Here is a 25,026-nt window from a genome sequence, read left to right as displayed (position 1 = left end):
CTGCTACCGGTTCTCCAGAACCTGTCAGAACCTGCTAGATTTCACCCCTGAGCCATACCCAATTCCTGCAACCATTCTTCAGATAGTTTAGTCTCCAGGTCTTTAATCATCTTGCTTTTCTCTGCACTTTTACCAACGTTTCAACATCTTTTTTATAACGTGGTGACCAAAACTGGATGCACTATGGTTTTATAAGGAGTATGGAGCTTCTTGGAGTTTGAGTTAAGAGATCCTCCCAAACTGACGCAACTTCTTTCCAATAATTCTGCTAGTGATTCCTAATTGGCCAGATAGGAATTCATGATGTCCACAGCCTGGGTTTTTAGAAAAATATATATCTGGGAATAAGTTTCTTTAATTTTAATCAAAAATTAACCTGCCTTTTGTTAACATTTTCTTAAAGCTTGTATCATCTTTGTACAAATCACCAGGTCCATACACTTTGCTTAACCAGGGTTTGTTAACTAAGCCACAATTGAATAAACTCACACAACACTACAGTGATTATACATCTTATTATATAGGATAATCCTTTTAGAAAGCTAAATCTTTTAGATTTAATTTTGTTTTTTTTACCTTTTATCATAAAAATGGTATAATAGACTTTTGCATTCCTGTGAAAAATATGGCAATTCTTTTTAAACTAAATTTACATATACTTTTTGATTTTAAATAGTTATATTAGAAGATGCATTTTTGCTATTTTTCTTATTTGTAAAGCAAAGGCATAAACTTTCTGGATTGGAGGCCATGTTCGAGTTGATTCATGGCTTGGTCACTTCCAGTTTGGACTACTCAAACACCCTCTACATGGGGCTGCCTTAAAGATCACCAAGTTATAACTGGTCCAGAATGCAATGATGTGCAGTGATGGGTGCTCCTAGGTTTACCCATGTTACACCCAGTTGTGCAAGCTTTGTGGCTCCCAGTTTCCTTCTAGGTGAAATTCAAGGTCCTGGTTATTATTTTTAAAGCACTATATGGCACTGGACCAGGCTATCTGTGGAATCAACTCTCCCTAAGCACATTTACTGGTCCTACCAGATCAGATAGGGTGAGCACACTCCTTGTCCCTCCCCTTAAATATTGCTATCTTATGGGACCCAGGAAGTGTTCTTTTTCCATTCCGTTCCATTGATAGAGAACTTAGTGGTGAATTGCATTTGAAAATTTAATGATTGTGCCAGGTTAATATTTGTGGTTTTGATATTTTTATTGTTTAACCTTTGGTTGTAAGTGCCCAGAATTTGGTATGTGCAACACCATAAGCCAAATAAAAAACATTATAGTTTTGAACAGAGTTCAAACTCCTCCAAATAATTCTCTTTGGTTCACAACAATACTTGGTAAGTGCTGAAGTTGCTTCCTAGCAAAACGAGAGCACTGTTCACCATATTGACCAAAAGGTTGGGCCACAGGAGGTATTCCGGAGGTATTCCAGAGGAATGGTATGGCTGTAGTGATATAATATAAGCTGACATGGCAGGTTGCCTGACAAATACAGGGCCTCATTAGTTAGATCATGCACTTAATATCTCGATGCCTTTCGCACTTAGTAGCATACCTATCCAACATTGTACAGTGGTGGGGGTTGCTGCTGAGACAGTGCTGGCTTTTTTTTTTTAAATTTGATTTATATGCCGCCCTTTTCCGGAGACTCAGGGCGGCTTACAACGTGTTAAGCAATAGCCTTCATACTTTTGTATATTTATACAAAGTCATCTTATTGCCCCCATAATCTGGGTCCTCATTTTACCTCCTTAGAAAGGATGGAAGGCTGAGTCAATCTTGAGCCTGGTGAGATTTGAACTTGCAGTAATTGCAGGCAGCAGATGTAAGTGGATGTTAATAACAGTGCTTTAGTCTGCTGAGCCATCAGAGCTCCTGGTGGCTCAGCTGGGGTGAAATCCAGTACGTTCTGACAGGTTCTGGAGAACCGGTAGTGGAAATGTTGAGCAGTTTGGAAAACCGGTATTGGAAATGTTGAGTAGTTCGGTGAACCGGTAGTGGAAATTTTGAGTAGTTCAGCGAACTGGCAAATACCACCTCTGGCTGGCCCCAGAGTGGGGTGGGAATGGATATTTTGCAATATCCTTCCCCCAGGAGTGGGGAGGCAATGGGGATTTTGCAGTATCCTTCCCCTGCTATGCCCACCAAGCCACGCCCACAGAACCGGTAGTAAAAAAAATTGGATTTCACCACTGCTTTGTAGGCAATGGAAAGGTGAGGCTTGCCTAGAGGAAACAGATTGGGCCTACTTGAGGAAAGGAAAGAGATGGTAAAAGAGGAAGATTGTGTCTGAATGTTGCTTTGCTGGGTGAAAAAGGGATAAACTTTGCAGGAAAGAGGTAAAGGGAAATGACTCAGAAAAAAACCCAAAGGAGATCTCTGCTCAGTAAGGAGAAGAACGCAAGATTTGGCCAGCTAGTTCTTAATGAGATAGACTTCCTAGCTCATACCAACTTAGATACAGTATATTGAAGAAACAATACGATGAACCCGGTAATAAAGCCAAATATTGTTGCTTTTGTTATTAACAAAGGAAATTGGTTTTCTGTAATTCTGTTTTGGAACTCTGTTTTCACAATACAATATTTTAATATAATACACTATGTTTAATAGTGTTGGGAGAAATATCCATCTGGGTTCAGTTCCAAGTGGGGATAAAGACACTGGAAACATGGAGGTTGATTGGAGAGATTGCTTATTGGTGGACAGGACCACATGGGTTTGAGAGAGAGAGAGAGAGAGGTATTTATACCCTGGGTGAAATCCAGCAGGTTCTAGAGAACCAGTAGCGGAAATTTTGAGTAGTTCAGAGAACCAGCAAATACCACCTCTGGCTGGGAGGGAATGGAGATTTTGCAATATACTTCCCCTGCCATGCCCACTAAGCCATGCCCACATTGAATTTCACCCCTGATTTATACCCTCTTGGGCCTTGCCCTTCCTGTTCCTGTGCAAGAAATGTATTCTATTTGTTGTTGTCAGACTCCCATGTGGAGTCATGTTTGTCTGAATCAAGTTTGGTTGAACCTTGGGCTGAGGCTGATATCCCCAGGTGCCATATGGTGAGCTCTGCTGTTAGATGGGTAGAGGACTAATCCTATTATGTCCCGAGAGTAAAGGTCTTTTGTCTTGTAGATAGGCTGACACCAAAATATCTGCTGGGGGCAGGAATCTGAGGATGAGTTTCTGTTCCCTTTAAGATTTTTATTTATCTTTTAGGGGAAATATTCTGCCTTTTTAATATTTCCTAGAATATTTCATTCTTCTATAGAGGGGTGGGTGCTAAAAGAGTCTTGGTGGCGCAGCAGACTAAAGTGCTGTTAAGTAGCACTTAGCTGCCAGCTGCCTGCAATTACTGCAAGTTCAAATCTCACCAGGCTCAAGGTTGACTCAGCCTTCCATCTTTCCGAGGTAGGTAAAATGAGGACCCGGATTGTGGGGGCAATAAACTGACTTTGTATAAAAAGAACACTGCTTGGGGGGGCCGAAAGCCCTACTAAGCAGGTATATACAAAAGTATGAAGGCTATTGCTTAACACATTGTAAGCCGCCCTGAGTCTCCGGAGAAGGGTGGCATATAAATCGAACCAATAAATAAATAGCATACTTGGGTAGTCAAAGTTTTTGATTTGCTATGATATTTTGTATCATTATATGGAAAGATTTCTGTGTTGTTGTCCTTTGGCGACTTACTCTTGACAATTTCAATTTGAAATCCCTGGCCTATGGATCTAGTCCTGAGACATTTGTTCCTAACCAGAATGAAGCCAAAATGACAGTATGTTATCTCCCCACAAATTCCATCCTTTTGCATTTGTGTCACCTTGTTCACAAGTCCAAAAGTGGTATAGTTATGACTATAAAGTTACAATGTGTATTTCATCACTTCCTCCCCCCCTCCTCCCGATTTTACCTTTATAAATGTCTGGGTGTGTATTTTGTCAACTGGTAAAATTTTATCCACACTTTTCAATGTTGGTATTGGAGAAATCCCTTGAGAAAACCATAGATAATCAAGAAAACAGATTATTTAACAAATCAGTCCAGAGTTCTCAGTCGAAGCACAAATGAGCAGGCTGAAATTTTGGGGACATTATGCAAAGACTCAGCTTTCTGGATAAATCTATGTCGCTGGAAAAGGTGGAAGTAAACAGGATAAGCAACAGAAAGTGGATGGATTCAGTTAACAAAGCCACTGGGTGATAGATTTGAAGTGCCATTTTGGGACAGGTCATCCTGGGGATAATCTATGCAGTTGCTATAAGCTGATCCCAATCCTAATCAATATTTTATTCATTTGAAAGTGCAGTACAGTTATCTTTTAAAGTCACCAGTCCTTTTTTTTTAAACAGCAACACCCACACCCACACACAGAGCTAAGTTTGTCACCTTCTGCAGAAAACTCCACCATTCATTCATCCAAGGCAGCGAGTGCCTGCGGGTCTGAGAAATTCACTACTTTAAAACGTTGACTAAGTGCATCCGAGCATTCACCCAGATAGGCCAGGTTTTCTTCCAAACAGGACTACAAGGCATTGGAGCTTCTGGCTCCAGAAGCTTACTCGCGTTCAAAACGAAGCCCCTTCCCATTCCTCGAGGGTTCCCTTCGGGGATGAACGCGGCAGAAGCGCTGCCTAAAAACGCCGCAGAGAAGCGCAAGGACCACCTCGCGCCCCTCACACCTTCCCCCGCCTCCCCCGATTTTCCTCATTGCCATGGCAACCCTCCCGACGCCAGAGCAGCCTCCCCCCTCCCGTCTCCCCTCGTCGCTTTCCTCCGGCTCTTCTTCTTTTTTTTTTAATGGGGTGATGATGCAACCACGCCGCTACGTGGGGATTCCGCCGGATTATCCGGCGTGCCCCGCGGCAAAATGGCGGCCTGAGCTGAGCGGGAGGGTCCGGGCCGAGAGGGGCAGCGGGCGGTGGGTGGGAGGGGGGAAAAAAATAAAGCAAAGTTTGCCGGAGATTCGAAATGATTCGGCTCAGGCCGGAGCGACGAAGCAGGGATCGGATCCTCCGGCTCGACTGAGCGGGCAGGAGCAGCCTTCCCGTCGCCGAGAGAGCGAGCGAGCGAGAGAGCCACAAACTCCTCGGAGTTAGACCAACTGCGTGGGTCTCCGCTGCGGGTCGGAGGCGGCTCAGGACCCCGTGATTCCGTGGAGGTAATAATAATAATAATAATGATAAGCACCCCCTCGGAGAACCGCCTGCTAACGAACCGCCCGGGTGGGAGTGGAAAGGGGCGGGAGCTAAGCGCCGTCTCGCCTTCGCCTCCCGGTCCCGGAGACGGTCTGGCTTTTGTGGCTGTAACCGCAAGGCTGCAGCTTGAAGTTCGCCCTCCCAAGCAAGGTACAAAACCCCGGAGCAGCCTGCGCTCAAATATAGCCCCGCACGGAGGTTTTGGGGGAGGTGTGTGTGTGTGAGGGGGGGGGGGGAGAGAACTGACGTGTGTAGCCCAATCACTGGGGTGGACTTCGTGCAATTCCGCCCACCCCGTTCAGACTTGGCGCCAGCCTTTGCTTCCCGTGTCTTTCCTGCGAGCGAGAGTGGCGGCCAAGGGTGGTTTCTGCGGGAATCGGTTGGCTTTTGTGAATAAGCAAGGGCAGTTGGGGTGAGGTACAGCGAGGAGGACGAGCGGTGTAATTGCACTGCAGGTTCAAATATGGAGAAGGCTTTAGAAACGGGTAATGGGGTAAAGAGAAAGGAGCAAAGGTCCTGCCGCGGTTATTTTATTTATTTATTTATTTATTTTTCATTTGCCTGGAAAATCCTCGCATGCTTATCTCAACGCCGACATGCTGCACGCAGAGGATTTTTTTTTTTTTTTACAAATTGCATTTACCTTCTGTCAAACTTCCAAGCCGCTTAAAATAGCACCCCTCCTTCCTCAGTCCTTTTATTGGTAGCAGTCATCAAGGTAGATTTGGGAAGGAGAAGGAGAGCAACTGATCCAAAATCCTTCAGCGAACTTTGTGGCTTAGAATATTCTGAGCTGCGATTTCCCAGGATTAAAACTAATAATTAAAACTGCATTGGTGGTGTGTAGAAAGACTGCTTACATGCATGCCCTTAGCATACTTCAAACATCTGGGTTAAATATATTTTCATCTCTGGATCCTTTGGGCTCTTTCCAGTTCCATTGTATTTGTGCTATGCAAGAATATGATTTGTTATCTTGCAGCGTGTGCACTGTGCAAGGTCCAAGAACTGGAGTAACTTTCTGGTGCATGAACTGATCATGCAATTGGGTTCATTCAGTAAAATCTGATTAATTTAAACATGAGTTTTGAATACATAGGTTTTATCTCACCAAAAAAAAAATTGTTTATTTCCTTTTGTGAAGTAAAAGAAATGAAAGACATAGAATAAAAGCTGTACATGTCTATGCCCAACATGTCTATTCATGGGTTGTAGTGCTGGTTTACACTGTAGGAAGTTAGCACCCACCCGTCTCCTAGGAAAATGAAATATTCTAGGAAATATTAAAAAGGTAGAATATTATATTTTCCCTAAAGGAGAAACATGTTTCTAAAGACAGAGCCTCAGCTCCCTGCCCCCCCCAGCAGATATTTTGATGCCAACATATCTACAAGACAAAGGCTGGGCCAGTTTATCTACAACACAAAAGACATGCCCCTCAGGACATGATAAGATTAGCCCTCACTCAAGATCCAAACCAGGACAAAGCCATTAAGCCATAATAGGAATTGCCCAAAGCCCCTTCATTACATCATCACCCAGCAAGATTCAACCAGGCCTGGGACTCAAGACAACCTACAAAGTTACCCCTGCATGGCCCCATGGTAGTCTGACAACCAATCAGAAACAGGAAGCTCCAAGGCAGGGCCTAAGAGAGGGTATAAATTCCCCCCCCCCTCTCTTACCCATGTGCTCTTTTTTGCCCAGGAGCTCAAACTATGTGGTCCTGTCCACCATTAAACCATCTTTCCAAGCAGGCTCCATGTTTCCAGTGTATTTCTTCCCACTTCGAACTGAACCCAGATGGACATTTCTTCCAAGAACACTATGCACTGAAATGCAAACTAGATAGCTACATTTTAATCTAGTGTGTTCAAGTTGCTAGTTTATATTCAGAGTGTCATGTTCAATAAATCAGAGCTTACTTCATTAATATGAATCAGCATAGCAATAGCAATAGCACTTATATACAGCTTCATATGCTTTACAACACTCTTAAGTGGTTTACAATGTCAGCATATTGCCTCCAACAATCTGGATCCTCATTTTACCAAGCTCAGGAGGATGGAAGGCTAAATCAACCTTGAGCCGGTCAGGATTGAACTCCTGGCAGTGGGCAGAGTTAGCCTGAAATACTGTATTCTAAGCACTGCACCACCATGGCTCCATATTGTGCAATTGCCAAACACATGTATTGTGGAAATAAATAAACCTCGCAATAAAATGGTATAAAAAATAGTGTGGAATGTGGTGTGAAATAAAATGGTGGTATAACTGGATTTGGGAATATTCTTCTGAATTAACTGAAAAGCCAACTCCTTTTAATTCAGAAAATAACTTATTAGCCAACATGCTGGAAATAGCCCATTCCTCTGAATGCACTCCTTTGTTTATCATTTGACATTTAGATTCAGTTTTTCTATTTATCTGCACATTATTTATCATAATTAATTTGTCATGCATGATTTATTATTTTGCAGGATGGTTTTCTGTATATTATTAGAAAGTTAAGACTTAGGAAAGTCTTAACTTTGATCCTGTTATTCTCTTTGACTTGCTATTTTTTAAAATATATTTTTTAATGATTTATGGAACACAAAGTTAAGAAAATGTTTATAAGTGATACATTGTTTATTTAAATTACTTGTTTTAAAGAAAAACTTAATATCTAGCACTTATACGTACCCTTAGGATCTGAATTTTCACACCACATATCAAAAGATATTTGTGGTGTGCTATGTTGTGAGTATATTCAGGCACTTTGGATATAATACTTGAACAAACAATGGCTTACTATGCTATCTGAACATAGGCATATTATTACATAGGAAATTTCTACAAATGATTAATATGGAAATTAATAAAGGAATGTAAACAAATGTAATAACATGTATATAAAATTTGGTCACAGCCAAGAGTCAAGATAAGATACAATTAATAAAGGTACATATTAAGGTAAGAGTTGAAGAAAATACTATATAAACATTCAGAAAGGAGTTTTATATAAAGCTTATGTTACTTTTATTTTAATTATTTTTAAAAAAAATACTTTTTCTTACAATAAACACATAAAAGGAATTTCATATCCTTTCTATATTCAAAGAAATGCCACTTAATGAGCAAACTGTCACTTGGAACTGTTTGAAAAAGTAGGTAATGTAAATGAAGCGGGCTCTGATAGATGACCACTGGATAACTTTCTATTCACTCTATTCTTAAAAGGAATGCATCTGGTTGGAAAAAGTACAAACTCAGCCAAAATCCTTTTGGTACCTCTAAGTTGTCAGAAGAAAGGAACATTCTAATGACATACAGCTTAAAGGTTGGTTAGGTCAAGGGGATCCACATGAGTTAAAAGTTGTCTATCGTCAGAAGATGATTTGAGTCTATGCTTCAGTAATCTACAAAAAGAATTCTAACTGTTTTGCAAAGAAACTCAGTAATTAGGAAATGTCAATTAAAAATGACAAATGTATATGACCATATGAATTGCTGAGTTAACAGAATCCTTTGTCTAGAAGGGTATAAAAACCATTGTACCTAATTTCTGTCTTTGTTCAACGCTTCATGTACAGAGCTTTGAACCTATTGCGCAATATACAAATTGTCTCTGATTAACCCAAAAGTTGTGTTGGTCTTATTAAATCCACAACATAGGAGTTAACATAGTCCGAATAATTTGAAGAGGGACTAAATCAGAACCAGTAGTAATCTAATCTTTGTCAAGATTAAAAAGCACCAGTAGTTGGGGATATTAAAGAATCTACTCTCGGCCAAGATGACAGCAATAGGTATGGTTCTCCAAATCTAGAACAGATGCATCTAAATTGTAGAAAATGAGAAAGTGCCTTTCTACTTTTCTGTTTGTGCATGTAGCATACAGTGGCTCTAATAATCTGAAGCAACTCCATGTTTATAAATTGCATAGTATTTGGAGATGAACTGCAGTGCAATGTGGATTGGGAATATGAATAAGGGATTTGTAAAGATGGGGCATAGATTTATTTCTGAGGCAGAATTAAGGGATCAGTTCCTTAAACAGAAATATAATCTATTTCCAAAGACAAACCCCAGGAGTTTAATCCTGATGTTGATGGATTGAAAAACAATGGTGTTTTACATAGTTTCAGCTGAAAGTCACAGTGTGAGTTAAAAATTAATTTTAGCTGTATTGGCCATGTGAAACTAAATCTATAGAGGCCAATTTATTTTAGGCCAAATGAAATGTTACAAAACCATTACTACTTTGCAAGTTTCCAGATTGTACAAAATAGGAAAAAAGAGGGGGACAGGAGAGGGAAAAATGTAATCAGTATAAGAGCCATAGCTATACTAGTTTACATTGTCCCATGAAATCATTTTTTCTCCCTTTTCCTTCTCTTTGTTTCCTCAACTATTTTTTAATGAAGAGATACAGGAACTCAGAACCATGCATCATTTTGGAAAATTCATGTGGCTTTATGAAGTGTGAATTGCTACATTTTAGCACCCATTAATTATATATTATAATATGGGTGGCTGGAATGGGGAGATGCTTGATTCTTCATGTATCAGATACTATGAGTGATATATAGATCTTAGAAATATGTAGCAGTAATTATGAATATAATTATTTGGGATTAATGTAATCCAAATAAAAAGATGAAATTGTGAATGCTGTCTTAACCACTATGTTGTGAATAAAATAGCTGGCAAGGGAAGTTGTTGATTGAAGATATGAAAGGGGAAAAAGTCATAGGAGGTTTAACTGATAGGCAAAAAAGTCTAATCTTGGTTTCACTACTGAGAGGAAATGAGAAAGGCTTATTTAGAGCTGTGGTTTTCAATACTGCATATTTATCTTTTGAGAGAGATAAATTGTTATACTGATAATACGGGCACATGAAAGATGCACCTTTCATGATAGTAAAGTAATCTTAGATGTGGTGATTGAGATGCTGTTCATGTTCAGTTGAATGTTATTTCTGCTTTGCTTGAAAAGAGTCCATGTAATCCAAATTAATTTCTTAATTTGAATATTTTAAATATGGTTCTGTGTGACAGCCAGTTTGATGTAACAGTTAGGCATCAGGCCAGAAACTAAGAGACTGTGAGTTCCAGTCCCACCTTAGCTAGTTGACTTTGTGACAGTCCTTGTCTCTCAGCCCTAGGAAGTAGGCAATGATAAACAACCTGCTAAGAAAACTGTGAGAATTCCATAGATAATGGAGTATTTGGTATTCTCTGAACTTGGCTGTTTGCTTGTGAATGTTGTGTTACCAGAATAAGTAAGATTTTCAGTGCTAGAAGAGGTGGGGTATGCTCTGTTTATATACAGTAGCTTAGCTTGCCCTGTCAGTGTTGAAGAGGGTTTTTTCCTCTTGTTGTTCTTTGAATAGGGTATTGTTTACTTCATCTTTCTCTGGTATGAATTCTGGTATTCATCCCTGCTTATCTGGGTGTTGATTGTTGGTGAGGAGGTGTTCATTTGTTTCCTTTTTAAACTTTTTAAGGTTTCTTTTGAATGGTGTATAAATGAAGTTTATTTCTATGTGCCTGTTGTTGGCTCATTTGTCTGAGTGCGAAGCTTATAGGTTTCCCTAGTGTTCTTGGATTTTATTTGCTCTAGATGCTCATTTCCCAGTTGTAACTCTGGTTGAGTCTGTCCATATGTTGTAAGATTATGGGGTGTTTTATTGTATTTTCTGACTACTAGTTGCTGTTCATAGTTGCACTCTTCTAGTCTTCTGCCTTTTGTTCCACACAGTGGATGTTACAGCCTTTGCACTATATGTTGCAGATGATTCCTGTTTTTTCTTTTTTGGCTTATGAGTCTTTGGTTTATTTAAGATGTTTTTTTTGAGGGCTTCAGTTATTTTTTTAAATAAATCAATATATTCAAATGAACAGAATACTGAAAACAGAATCATTGGAATTCTTCCCAAGTATCCTTTAATATGGCCCAATAAATGAACACTAGAAATTATATTTTGTTTTGTTATTTATTATTTTACATACTCATAATTTTGTCCAAGCCTTTTGTGTTCAATTTGAGATCACAATTTTTGACTATAGCAATTGATGTTTGACAGTATTTCTTTTGGAACTGGAATAAATCATATGTATAACATCTCTATTTCTCTACCACTTTTTTGTTACATTTTATTTTTTAAAAAAGTTACAACATATTGCATAAAAAATCTAAATTTTATCTTTTATTGGAGTGACCAAGTTTCACAATACAGGATTTAGACATTGGCACTTAATATTGCTTATTTCCTCATTTTACAAGAACTGTTGTATTCTACTGATATGCTAGTCCTTTTGTTTCATGCTTTGTATTTCTGTAGGAATTTGTAGTACAAATTCAGAGCCTGAATTTGCTTCTTCTCTTTAAGAAGAACTTGACATGACTTGATCTCCATAGTTAACAAGAGTAAGCAATGACAGTTTCCTAGATAGATCATTTTTAAAGAGGCTGATGTGGTCTCCTAATAAAGTAACTCAAATAAGAAGTCTGTGTAGAGCATAGATCTAATTTGCCTTTTTCCTTTCTTCCTCTGGAAAGGAAGAGATCATTACAGTGCTTTGTATTTTAACTTTACAAAGGATTTTTTCCATCACAGAAAATTTGAGAATACTTATAAAATTGAGCTACAAACAGGTCATCTATAGAGAAATTAACTATAGAAATGTATTGCAACTTGCCCAGTAGGAGGAAATAATACTTTCAAGCAGTTTCCTTTTAACCTCTTTAATCTTGAATGGTACAATAAAAAAATATGTCTTCCATTATTATGCTGCCTCTGTATTATATATATATTTCTCCCATTATTTATATGCTCTTACATTTATGTTCCCTTTTGACTTGTATTACTTGTCACTGCCTATTCTTTCCACCTGTTCTTTTTAAAGACTCAAATCATTTTTTGTTCTGTGCCCATTCACATAACCTATTCTATGGCTGGTTTGTAGATGATACTGTGGAAACATTTTACATGCAAAGTAGATATAATCACTTTGAGTGATTATAATTGTTTAACGGTGCATAGATATTAAAAGATAAGCTACTTGGTTGACAGAAAATTCTGCCAGTTGCAGAGATGCTATTTCAGGGTCTTGAGAAATAGGGAGCAGATGCCCCAAGAGCTTCTTGTTTAATGGTGGTGGTAAGGTAAGATTTAGAGAGATTTCTCAACTGAGGCCCTTGGTCTAGATAGGTTCTTTAGGCAGCCCCATGGACCTCAATTTTTTTCCTAACTGAAATGAATTTTGCTGTCATATTGTTCATTCTGATCAATATTGCTTTCACTAAACCAAATGAATACTGTAAAACATTTTTTTTTCTTTATGATTTGTTAGCCACTTCTGGTGAAGGCAGTTTTTGCAGAGGTAAAATGAGATTACAATTTAATTTTCACATAAAAGGCCACCGGATTTACTTTCAGCTCTAGGTATTTAATGCTGTGGTTGCATCTGAACATGTTCTTTTTCTTTGTGTGCAGTGCTTGATCAGATTCAAGAGCTCAAATAATCACAGTTTGCTGAAGTTCCACTGTGGCTGTATGAAGTGGCAAAAATCACCACTTGAAAGGATTTGTGGGTTGATTTGTCGAAGTTTACCTTTTGAGTTAAGGTTGCCACTATCAAAAAGCTGTGGGGATGGGTCTCCATGAGGCGGTAAATTCACTCTTCAAAGGCGAAGCAATTTTACCTCTGTTGAGTAAAGCAATCATGTTCCCCATCTTTAAGAAGCTATCAAGCTCATTTCTCTACTTGGAAGCTTCAAGATTCAGATTCAAGCAATAAGGAAATTCTTTTACTTACTCCCAAAGCACAGAAGCATGAGGAATTTGATCTTTCCATCCATCTCTCCACGTTGCAGGCTTGAGTGAACTTTAGTTGGCATTTATCTTGAAACTGTGCTGTCTTGGGGGCTGAAAAAGTCAGGAGTGTTTTAATAGTTTGACATAATCCTACTTTATCTAATTTATACTAAAACAAATGCCTTAATTATGATTTGAAGGCTGTTAGATTTCTACTGTGGAGACCGTTGCGGGGCCATTGGGACAAAAGAAGATAATAAAGAAGGAACTTTGGTAAGTATGTAATTGAATAAAATAAGCATTATAGTAGAAGGAAAAACGAAGCTGTCAGTGCAGCTAGTCCCTTAATTGCTGTTTTGAATCAGAAAATGTCCAGTGTTTGTAGAAAGGTTGCAACCATTTTGTTGCATGTCAAGTTTGAGGACCTGAAGGATGTATATTCTTGTTCTTAGACTTTGTAACAAATGCATAATTTTTTTAAATTTATTCTTTTACTGCTTTTTAAAATAATGACCCAAAACATGGAAAAAACATCAAACACATAAAATCATGAAGGTTTTATATGTATATATATTAGAAACATATGTACTTGAATAATAATTAAATTAGATAACTATATATAGAATTGTAACTATTTTGAAATAATATTTAATATACATTTCTTTTTTGTGTGGTATTTTTTACTTTTTTATTTTCTTGCCAAAGCACTGTTTTATTTCGTAAAGGTTATAGACATATCATATTTAGTCAGTGAGTTCAGGGTTTAATCATGAGCTCTTGAAATCACAACTTGAAACAGAGATAGGTAAGGTACTTCACCATTCTTCTGCAGCCACCAGAACTTTGATGGTGGACATGGGAAATTGAGCAAAAAAAAATATGTTCTAGAAATGCATCTGCAACCTAAGTTTTTTTTAATCATTCTGAAATTCTTGGCAGAATGAGGGAATAGAGAGTATTGGATTATGTATGTGTATGAATGTGGAAAGGTACTGAATTTGTAGGAACTTACTTAGCCTTGCATCTGCTTACCTGGGTCAAAGGGACACAACTAATTTTGTAGTTCAGTAACCCAGCAAATGTATCTATAATTGCTCTTATTATTGGCTTCAGTTGCAGTAGGTATAAATAGTTCTTAATCTCTTTAAAAACTGTTTTAAAGATTTGGCTTATGTTTAGGCAATATCACAGTACAACAGGTAGTTAAATGATGTATACTTCAGTTCTATTAGACAGTTTTATATTTTTAATGAGAACTGATTAAAAGGTCTGCCTTCCCTATTTTATCAAAAGATAATCCAAGCAAATAATCCAGGATACTTCCAAATCTGTTTTTTAAAACTATTGAATGGGAGATTAGTGGGTTTTTTATTAATGAATCTAGAGTACAAAATATTGGAGAAAGTCTTATTTATTTTTGTTTAATGTTTTGGTTTATTCCAAAATCAATTCTTTATTTTTAAAGAGTTTTTGCTACTTTGGGGTGCAGGAATGTCTTGTGTGAATGTTTTCATAAGTAGTCATACATTTCTTTTATACAGTACTTTAATTTTGTCTTGCTAAGCAAGGATAATTCTCTGGCTTTTCTGTAATTCAACTTGGACTCTCTCCTCATTGGCATACAGCACATCTGTTTTAATTCTGCTATGTTACATTACACATTTACAGTTGAATTTGTAACTGGCTGACCAACCACACTCAACATTTTATTTTTTATTTTATTTATTTTACTTCAAATTTATATACTGCCCTTCTCCCTAGGGACTCAGGGCGGTGTACAGCCAAGTAAAAACACATAAATACATAATACATAATACATAGATTAAGAACAGATTAAAAGGAAATATCACAATTTGGCCCAAAATTTAAAAAGACAAACGAATTTAAAATCATTTAAAAGGAATTTGTTAGGCCAGCCCGGCTTGTTGAAAAAGGAAAGTTTTAAGGGAACGGCGGAAAGCACGAAGGTCTTGGATTCTCCTTATCTCTGGGGGCAGTTGATTCCAGAGGGTGGGAGCCCCCACAGAGAAGGCCCTCCCCCTGGGGGTCACCAGCCTGCATTGCTTGGCTGATGGCACCCCGAGGAGGCCCTCTCTGTGGGAGCGCATGGGTCGATGGGAGGTCGTCGGTGGCAGAAGGCGGTCTCGAAGATAACTAGGTCCTATGCCATGGAGCGCTTTAAAGGTGGTAACCAACACCTTGAAGCGCACCTGGAAGACCACTGGGAGCTAGTGCAGCTCGCGCAGGAGCGGTGTTATGCTGGAGCGCCATGCAGCTCCCGTAATTACCCGCGCAGCCGCATTCTGGACCACCTGGAGCCTCCGGGTGCTCCTCAAGGGGAGCCCCATGTAGAGAGCGTTGCAGTAGTCCAGACGAGAGGTGACGAGGGCATGAGTGACTGTGCACACGGAATCCCGATCAAGAAAGGAGCGCAACTAGCGAATCAGGCGAACCTGACAAAAGGTCCCCCTGGCAACAGCCGTCAGATGTTCCTCCAAGGACAGCTGTGTATCCAGGAGGACACCCAGATTGCGTGCCCTCTTCATGGGGGCCAAAGACTCGCCCCCGATAGTCAGCGATGGAGTCAGCTGACTATATCGGGATGCCGGGAACCACAGCCACTCAGTCTTGGAAGGGTTGAGCTTGAACCTGTTCCTCCCCATCCAGATCCGTACAGCCTCCAGGCACTGGGCCATCACTTCAAGGGCATCGCTGGGGTAGCCTGGGGTGGAGATGTACAGCTGGGTGTCATCAGCGTGCTGGTGGTACGCTGTAGTCCTTAATGGAATTGCAACTACATGGAGGGAAGTATGCAGCAAGGCTCTGCTTTGGCCTAGTACTCTTTAGTATCTTCATCAATTATTTAGAAGAGAGGATAAATGGGAAACCCATCAAATTTGCAGATGACCTCAAGCTGACAGAAATAGCCAACACTACAGAAGAAAGGCTTAAGATACAGAAGGATCTTGACAGTTTTGAGCATTGGCTCTATCTAACAAAATGAAATTCACTGCTGAAAAAAGTACATTTTTTCTACATTTAGAAAAAAGAAAAAACAAGTGCACAAATACAGTATAGGTCCGTGATGGCGAACCTATGGCACACATGCGTGCCCATAATAGTGGGCACGCAAGCGTTGCCCTAGCTCAGCTCCAGTATGCATGCGTGCGCCGACCAGCTGGTTTTCAGGCCTTCCGGTCCCACCAGAAGTCAGCAAACGGGCCATTTGCGGCCTCTGGAGGGCCTCTGGGGGGTTGTGGAAGGCCATTTTTGCCCTCCCTGGGTTCCAAGAAAGCTTCTGGAGCCTCGGGAGGGCAAAAAACAGGCCTAACGGGCCCACTGTTCCACCGTGTGCCAAAAGCAGGGGGAGTGTGAGAGGGATCATGTGCGCATACATGGGGGGGCGGGGAACATTGAATCATGGGTGTGGGCATGCGTGTGTGCGACCCCCCCCACGCTCCCCCTGCTTTTGGCACGCAACGGCAAAAAGGTTAGCCATCACTGGTATAGGTGGTACTTTGCTCAAAAGTAGTAACTGTGAGAGGGACCTTGGAGTCAATCACTTAAATATAAGCCAGCAGCTACCAAAAAAGCCAATGCAGTCCTAGACTGCATTAACAGGGATAGAATCAAGGACACATGAAGTGTTAATATCACTTTATAATGCCTCGGTAAGGCCACACTTGGAATACTACATCCAGTTTTGGTCGCCATGATATAAAAAAGATGTTGAGGCTCCAGAAAGAGTACAGAGAAGAGCAACAAAGGTGATTAGGGGACTGCAGGCTAAAACATATGAAGAATGGTTGCAGAAATTGAGTATGTCTAATTTAATGAGGCATGGGGCTGCCCTTGGGGTGCACCCAGAGGCTCCAGCTGGTCCAAAATGCAGCCGCGCGGGTTGTTACGGCAGCTTCCCGTTACTCCCATGTTACACCTCTCCTGCGCGAGTTGCACTGGTTACCAGTGGTCCTCTGGATCCGCTTCAAGGTGCTGGTGCTTACCTATAAGCCCTTCATGGCATGGGCCTGGGGTACATGCAGGAGCACCTACTGCCAGCCTCTCACCGACCAGTGCGCTCGCATAGGGCAGCCCTCCTCTGGGTGCCGACGGCCAGGCAATGTCGGCTGATGGCGCCAGGATGAGAGGGCGTGATGATCCTCTGGAATGGTTTACCCACCAGGCTCTGCACGGCTCCCGACCTCCACTCCTTCCGCAAGGACCTAAAGACGTGGCTTTTTAAACAAATAGCCTGACCTGTGGGGTGTTTTTAGTTTGGTTTTAATATGGGTTTTAATTGTATTTTTAATTTGTCTAAATCAATTTATTTTTACTGTTCTACGGTTTTAATCCTTTGTGAGCCGCCACGAGTCCTTCGGGAGAAGGGCAGCATATAAATTTGACCAAATAAATAAATAAATAAATAAATAAATAATGAAAAGAAGGGCTACTAGGAGAGACATGAAAGCAGTGTTCCAATATCTAAGGAGTTGCCACAAAGAAGAGGGGGGTCAAACTATTCTCCAAAGCACCTGAAGGTGTAAGAAGAAACAACAGAATGAAATTGAACAAGGAGAGAAGCAACCTAGAATTAAGGCAAAATTTTCTGACAGAACAATTAATCAGTGGAACAACTTGCCTGCAGAATTTGTAGGTGCTCCAACACTGGAGGTTTTTAAGAAAAGATTGGACAACAATTTGCCTGAAATAGTATAGGATTTTTTGCCTGAGTAGGGGGTTGGGCTAGAAGACCTCCAAGGTTCCTTTTAACTCTGTTATTGTACCCATTCTATGCAAGTTTCCTCATTCCTTTTTTTCTGTAAAAGGTATCTTTTTCTACCTTGCATTTTAACATTTTCTGTTTATTTCATTTTTTGTGTGCAAAAATCAAGTAACGTTTTACTCTTAAAAGGCTTAAAGTTAAGTCCTTCATGTCTGATCCAGAATGAGAATTTGTATATTTTAAAATGTTAATATGAAGATTATAAATAGGGTTCTATGTGTACACACAGACATGTTTGCAATCACTTATTTTCCTTGACATATATTTGGGATATGTAATCTAAGTATATTTTACACATGGTTCTTTTAAATTAGACTGAAGAAGAATGACCACAGAGAGTAGGAAGATGTTTAACAATTAAAGATTTGTTGGTTTTAGTTTAGTCTAGCTTTACCATTAAAAAATGAGAAAGGACTTGGGAAAACAAAATTAAAATGAACTTTGTTAGGAATAGTTTATATATTGAAACAGAGTTAATGCTTTTCTGTAGAGTATAAAAATTTGTTTAAGAATCTAATTTTCAGGCCTCATTAAGTGTCTTTTAAATGGAAAAGTGGGATAAATATTTGCAATAAATACATTCGCCTGAATTGGCTTAAGTAGGTGACATCAAAGAGAAGTTTGTTGAAAGGGTACAGAACCAGTCATTGTCTTGGGGTATGACCTATAACTACAGTATTTCATTTAGGTATTAGATTACAACTTTGTTTTGGTTTAACTGAGATGGTAAGTTAAGGCACTGTTAATTATTACTTTAAACAAATTGAGATTAATGGTCAGAATTTTGCCTCTAGCAAAGACAATATTTTATTCTTATCATATACTAAATAGGATTTACCAGTTGAACATAATTGCATTGCATTGAACATACTTGGTTTGTATATTCCTCCAGTTGTTGCTTTAACATCTTTCAGTTATCAACAGCATTAGAACATAGCATATCATTAAATAGTTACTATAACTAAATTGATGTTTCCAATAGAAGAAAATATATGTTGCTCAGAGTTGAACTGTGGAGTCTTTTGTGCTCTCTAGATTGGTTATTTGCTTGCAGATGTTTCATTACCCAACTAGGTAACATCAGTGCTAGTGAGTGTGAGGTTTACTTTCTGTTCATGTAATAATAATAATAACTTTATTGTCATTGTACGTGTATACACAGTATACCCATACAACGAAATTCACTTAACACCCAAAGCCCAGGTCCAACAGACACAACAATCCCCAAACACACTTTCACCCACCACAATTCCCCACTCCTAAACCACCCAAACATCCACACAACAGACCAAGTAATACTGTCCAACAGCTCACTGATAGTGGCCCTTTAGTTCTTTGTTGAGTGCAATTTAGGTCTGGGATAAAAACTATTCAGAAAACGTGTGGTCCGAGTTTTAATTGTTCTGTATCTTCTGCCAGAAGGCAACAGTCCCAAAAGATTGTAAGCAGGATGGGAAGAGTCTCTGAGAATGTTATGCAACTTTCTGAAACAGCGAGATTCGAAGATGTCATCCAGGGCTGGTAGCTGGAGTCCGATGATATTCTGGGCAGTTTTAATGATTCTCTGTAGAGCTTTTTTGTCTGCTACAGAGCTGCTCTCATACCATGCAAGAATGTCGTATGTCAGGATACTCTCAATGGTGTTGCGATAGTAGGACAGAAGTAGATGCTGAGATAGATTTATCTTCCTGAGCATTCTCAGGAAGTACAGCCTCTTCTGTGCCTTCTTCACAAGCATGTTAGCATTCATAGTCCATGAGAGGTCCTTCAAGATATAAATGTACAGCACCTTGCCCCATGTGCTTTAATACAGAGTTCCCCAACCTTTCTGGGTTGGTGGCCCTGAGTGGAGGGAGGGGGGGAAAGAGGAGATGGTTTTGTGGGAGGGGCAGGTGCGTGCATACATGTGCATGAACACCCGTTGTGAGAGCGAGGGGGTTGTGAGCACTCATGCAAGTGGGGCAACAAGAGCTCGTGACACACCAGCCAGCTACCCATGTGGCCCGGTGGCCAATAGGCCACGACCCACAGGTTGGGGACCCCTGCTTTAATATGTTCCTGAAAATGAACACTATCAAAATATATTTTGTTTTGTTATTTATTAATTACTTTCCCTGATCATATTTATTTTAATCCTTTATGCTAAATGCTATTGATTTGAGATCACAATTTTTTGGCAATGCAATTGATAATTTGAGAGTATTTTGGAGGAGTGTGGAATAAATCACATACCTAACATCTCTATTGTTATATTTGTTTTCTTTGTTTTTAATTTTTAAAAAAGCTTTAAAATATTGTTCACAACACTCTAAATTGTCCCTTTTGTTAAAAAAGGGGGATAAATGTGTTTTCTTATAATATAAATCTGTTGGTTTTCTTTTTCTTTTATGGTACAGTTTAAAGTGAAATATTGTGACTGTCTTAATTTCTTTGATATCTTGACTTATGAGTTGTCCTGGATCTGAAACACCATAAACTAAACAACTGAACCTACTATTTAAAGTCTATCTTAGTTTGAAGTGCCCCATTTTCAAGTGATTTCTGTCGGCTTAATCTTATAGGACATGCATCTTCATGTAATTCTGGAAAATGGTTTGATAGGTTTTGAAAGTGAATCCTCTGAGACTTTCTTGACATAAGATGCCAGTGAAACAATTTTATTTTGCAGCAACACCGGCACTGGCACTACTGAAACTGCTTCCAGTTCAGAAAACTTACTTTTGGAAACCACCAGACATCTTCCTGGAACAGTGTTGTTGGAAGAAATTTTGGCATGATCCGGATGGAAACAGAATGTTCTGAAATTATTCAAAACAGTTTGTTCCTGGATTGATGAATTTTGCACATCTCTAAATAAATCTTCATATATAAAAACCTGTGTCATAATTACTGAGATTCGGAAATATTTACTTTGGCTTTAGCAGTTCTTCAGCAGTTGTAACTACCCCTCTATAATCCTACCTGTATGAAGATTAGGAATGACCCTTGGTTTCATATAACCTTTCCCTCAGTGCAAAGAGAAAAGATTAAATGCTTTCATTTGTTCATTTTATCTCAGAAACAAGTATAGACAAAAAGTGGATGTCAACAAATTCTTAGCATTAGTTAACTCTACAGCCTTATATCAGATAACTCGTTTAAATATAATGGAATAAGTATTCAAAGAAAAAATGTGAATGTTTTAACTTTCCTGACTTTCATGGGGTGTCAAACTCGTGTCGTCACAGCATTGTCATGTGACATATCACAATTTTTCCCCTTCGCTAAACTGGAGATGGGTGTGGCTAGCGTATGATGCATCTGGCCCGCGGGCTATGAGTTTCATACTCCTGATGTATATCAACTTCTATTTCTCCATTGGATTCTGGTAATAAAGTCCAAAAACCATTAAGGGCATAATTAAAAATTATGATATCATCATTAGACCCTTCTTACCTTATGACAGGGGCTTGGTTCCTGTTTTGTCAAAATTCTATTTCATTTCAAGCATTAACCTCTGTAATGCTTATTTGGAAATTATTGGAACAGAAGTATAATTCAAGTCTTACAATCAACTGGGATAATCCCAGTCTGCAAATTGCAGGTAAAAATAATTAATAGGCTAATAGGAATTTCAATATTTGAACTAATTGCATATTTTAAAATTATTTAAATTACTGTAAGGGGAATTTGGAATATTTAAAACCAAGGAATGTCAGTATATTTAATTAAAACATCTTTTGATTCCACAGCTTGGTTTATGTTTATAGTCATTTTCCAAGGTTTGATTGCCAGTTTCATTGTTCATTTATTTATTTAACATAACAACCATCTCTATAAACAATTTATGCTAGAAATACAAAGTGATGGGGGGGCTCATGCACCTGGTGAGTAGTTGCCCTGCTGTTGTTCTATTTCGGTTTAATAACCATAATTATGGTTATTTTGGGAAGTTATGTTCCCAATAATTTTGGAAAGAGTAAGGTTTAAAAATGTGAACATGACTTTGAATTGCATATGAAAAAATGGAATGTATCATTTATGATTTTTATGGAATTTATAAATGTTATGAATCTGTCCGTTTATCAAGCAACATTCAAAACTTTGTTAACAGCTTTAAAAGACTTGCAGGTTTAATTGATAAAATCTAAATCTTCTCCCCCACCACCACCAATATTTAGTTATTGTTGAAAGAGTTCTGATATCATTGAGTGCAGTCATAGGGCCCCAGCTGATACAGTGAGTATTTTGCATCTAGTATTTACAGCTTGATTGACAACCTGTAATATAAACATTAGTCCAAACATGATCTTAAAGTGAAACTCCACCCATGCGAGAAGCCAGCAGTCCTCCTGCCACGCGCCATAAATCGTTTACAGTTTGCTCATGCCAGTGCATTTGAGAAACAGCTGCACCTGGGATTAGCAGTTTGTAGAAGGCCTCTGATGAGCTAAATAAGGGCCTTCTGCTCTGGTTCTAAATACTGGTAATGGAGAGCAATAACAGAAGTATTTTCTCTGCACCAAAAAGCAGTTAGTTTAGGCAACGAGATAGGGGATTTGCATAATATAGGATAATGAGTAATATTATTCCATGCTATGATAGTAGCTTATGATCATGTTGCTTACTCTTGAATTGAGTTGGTAATCAGTATTTTACATATGGAAGCCAATATTCAGGTAAATGTTACATTCTGATAAAGGGTACTGAGTGACAGGGAAACATTTCTTTGGTGATGTTTACTATTCGTGAGCAATGAATATATTGTCATATGTTCAAGTTATTGGGGAGGAAACTTATCTCATGTCATAAAACTGGTACAATTGTTATTGGAACTACATTCAATACATTACTTACATTACTTAGCACAGTACACTCAAGGAGTACTTATGCCCATTTGATGTTCCCTATGTTTAGCAGCGGAGATCCTGATTTCAGATTTCATTGTATTTAGGGATTTATTGGTCTTCATCTTTATCAGGCTGTAGATTTGTGGTGTGGAACGTCTTTTCAACCGGTGCTTAATATTTTGCAAATTTCTTAAAATATTTTCAGTAAATATTTTCAGGGTATTGTTCTCTGGTTTTCCATTGTATTTTTATGTTGAATGCTTTAAGAGCCATGATGGCGGAGTAGTTAAATGAGTGCTGCAGGCTACTTCTACTGACTGCTGGCTGCCAGCAGTTTGATTCTCACTGGCTCAAGGTTGACTCAGCCTCCATCCTTCCGAGGTCGGTAAAATGAGGACCCAGATTGTTGGGGGCAATATGCTGGTCTGTAAACCGCTTAAAGCGGGCTGTAAAGCACTGTGAAGTCTAAGTGCTATTATTATTGCTAATAATTGTATTGTTAGATGATTCAGAATCATTTAGAAATTCAACACATTTGTAATTGATAGCGTTCTGAATGCTCCAAAGCATGTCTTTCTGAAAACAGTTAAGTCAAAGATTATACGGTGTAGGAATCTGCGGTCACTCAACAATACGGAGCCTGCATCTGGACTGATCCTGTTTTAACTTTTATTGAAGTCAGTTGCTGGAAACTATTCATTTTTGTGGTTATTATTTCAGAACACATTTTTTTCTTGGTATGTCTCTAGATATATCTGTATTTGGATGTTAATACTGCAGTTTTGGAGCTTTGCCATTATGGCAGGTAACAGCAAACACTTGTCAATTGAATCCTAACTGTATGGGAATTTTTTTTTTTAGTCTCCCTGTTCCTTTAAGAAATCCATGAACGAATGAGTGAATGAATGAAGTAAAAATTGGAGATTTTGGTTTTATGTCATGGGTTTTCTCCATTGAGAGTGGAGACAGCAGCCAGGATGGGTAGCAGCAGCCAATCAGCATGAAGGACTGAGTCTATCAATCACATCAAGTCCCGCCCTTGTTACCGGGTAGACCCGCTTTAGACTCAGTCCTTCAGCTTGATCTGGCGTGTGGGTCTTTAGCTCTACCTCATTTCTGGCTATTTAGCTTATTTGGATGTTTTTCTCTGGCTTTTTGACTTCGGACTTCTAGACTACGGTTTTCCGCTTTTTCCCCTTAACGGTTGGATCGACTCTCGGACTTCTAACAACTTTGTGGTATCGTTCAGCCCTTTACTGCCCTTCTAGATAGGACGCTATTTCTAACTGTAGCACCCCTGGGGGGGGCGCTTGTCTTCCTGGTTGGATTGCCTGGGCTGGGAGGCTTCCCAGAGGGACTGGCTCTACTCGACGGCCGTTTTAGCCTCCGTTGCAATTTGGGCGGCAAATTGCTTGTATCGGCAGGTCGCGCCGGCCATTTTATTTTCCCTTGCTCGCCCTCTGCAATTTTACATCGTCGGAGCCTTCGGCGGCCATTTTGATTGCCCTCAGTAGGTCTTGGTTTCTGAGTCAGGGCGGCGGCCATTTTTGTTTGCTCTTTTCTCCCCTGACGTCTCCTTGCCAGCAGAAGGTTTAGCTTCGGAGTCAGGGCGGCGGCCATTTTGTTTGCTTCTCTCCACATTGAAAGCTGCTTGCCAGCAGGAAGTTTAGCTTCAAAGTGAGGGCGGCGGCCATTTTGACTGCTAATTTCGTCGTTTCTGGCCTCAATTTGACAAGAATCTCCCTTTATTCTGCTCTGCCTCTGTTTGACTATTAAAGTTACTGGACTTGTTGGATCTCAACAATAGTGGACCTGCTGATTCCACTTAGTGGCCTTACTGTTTGGACTTCCTTTGTACTTTCTACCTAGCTGTTATTACCTCATCAAGTGCCACTTTGGACTAAAATTTGCCCATTACTACTAGCCTTTGTGGAGCTCTCGCGCCCCCTGGCTCTTCTACACTGTGACCTTGCAGACGTTTATTAGAGGGGTTTGTCCACGCCCCCCCTTATTGTCTTGGCCTGCTCACATTGACTTTGTGACCTTGTGAAGTTTCCTACGCTCCCCTTGCTATTGCACGTGAGCCCCTTGCCAGCCATTATGCCTAAGGCGCTGTCAAAATCGAAACACGGCCGTAGGGCCGGGGCTAATGGAAGTGAGCGTTCAGGCCCTCAGTCTGCTGATCAACCTTTAACTCGGGAGGCCTCCCAGGAGCCATCCCCAGTTTTACACGAGCCTCATGCCCATCACAGACCTGATAAACAGGTCTTGATGTCCAGAGCTGAAAAAAGGAGGGACAAAGTGTTGAAAAAATTATGTGACAAGGCCTGTGCTGATCTTACCTGCACTGTCTCTCAGCCTCCTGCAGTAAGGGTGGCCTCAGCACCCTCAATACCTTCTCG

The 25,026-nt window shown here is 39.6% G+C and overlaps 1 protein-coding gene across 5 annotated transcripts in view; it reads left to right on the top strand.

Annotated features, from left to right (window-relative positions):
• The first annotated feature begins 4,951 nt into the window (after positions 1-4,951).
• Positions 4,952-25,026, top strand: part of TJAP1 (tight junction associated protein 1) — a 73,209-nt gene continuing 53,134 nt past the window's right edge. For 3 of the 5 annotated variants that reach the window (XM_070932490.1, XM_070932494.1, XM_070932489.1), the window contains exons 1-2: positions 4,952-5,170; positions 13,213-13,285. The gene's annotated coding sequence lies outside the window, so the exon portion shown is untranslated. Of the gene's footprint in view, positions 5,171-13,212; positions 13,286-20,463; positions 20,670-25,026 lie in introns of those variants that run through there. The other 2 variants (XR_011599742.1, XM_070932493.1) reach the window with 2 other exon arrangements.

This window comes from Pituophis catenifer, unplaced genomic scaffold (assembly GCF_029215685.1).
Source record: "Pituophis catenifer annectens isolate HBS135680 unplaced genomic scaffold, rPitCat1.0.hap2 SCAF_1, whole genome shotgun sequence".
Lineage (NCBI taxonomy): Eukaryota > Metazoa > Chordata > Lepidosauria > Squamata > Colubridae > Pituophis > Pituophis catenifer.
The sequence above is the reverse complement of the archived record's forward strand: the minus strand, read 5'-3'. Positions and strand labels throughout refer to the sequence as shown.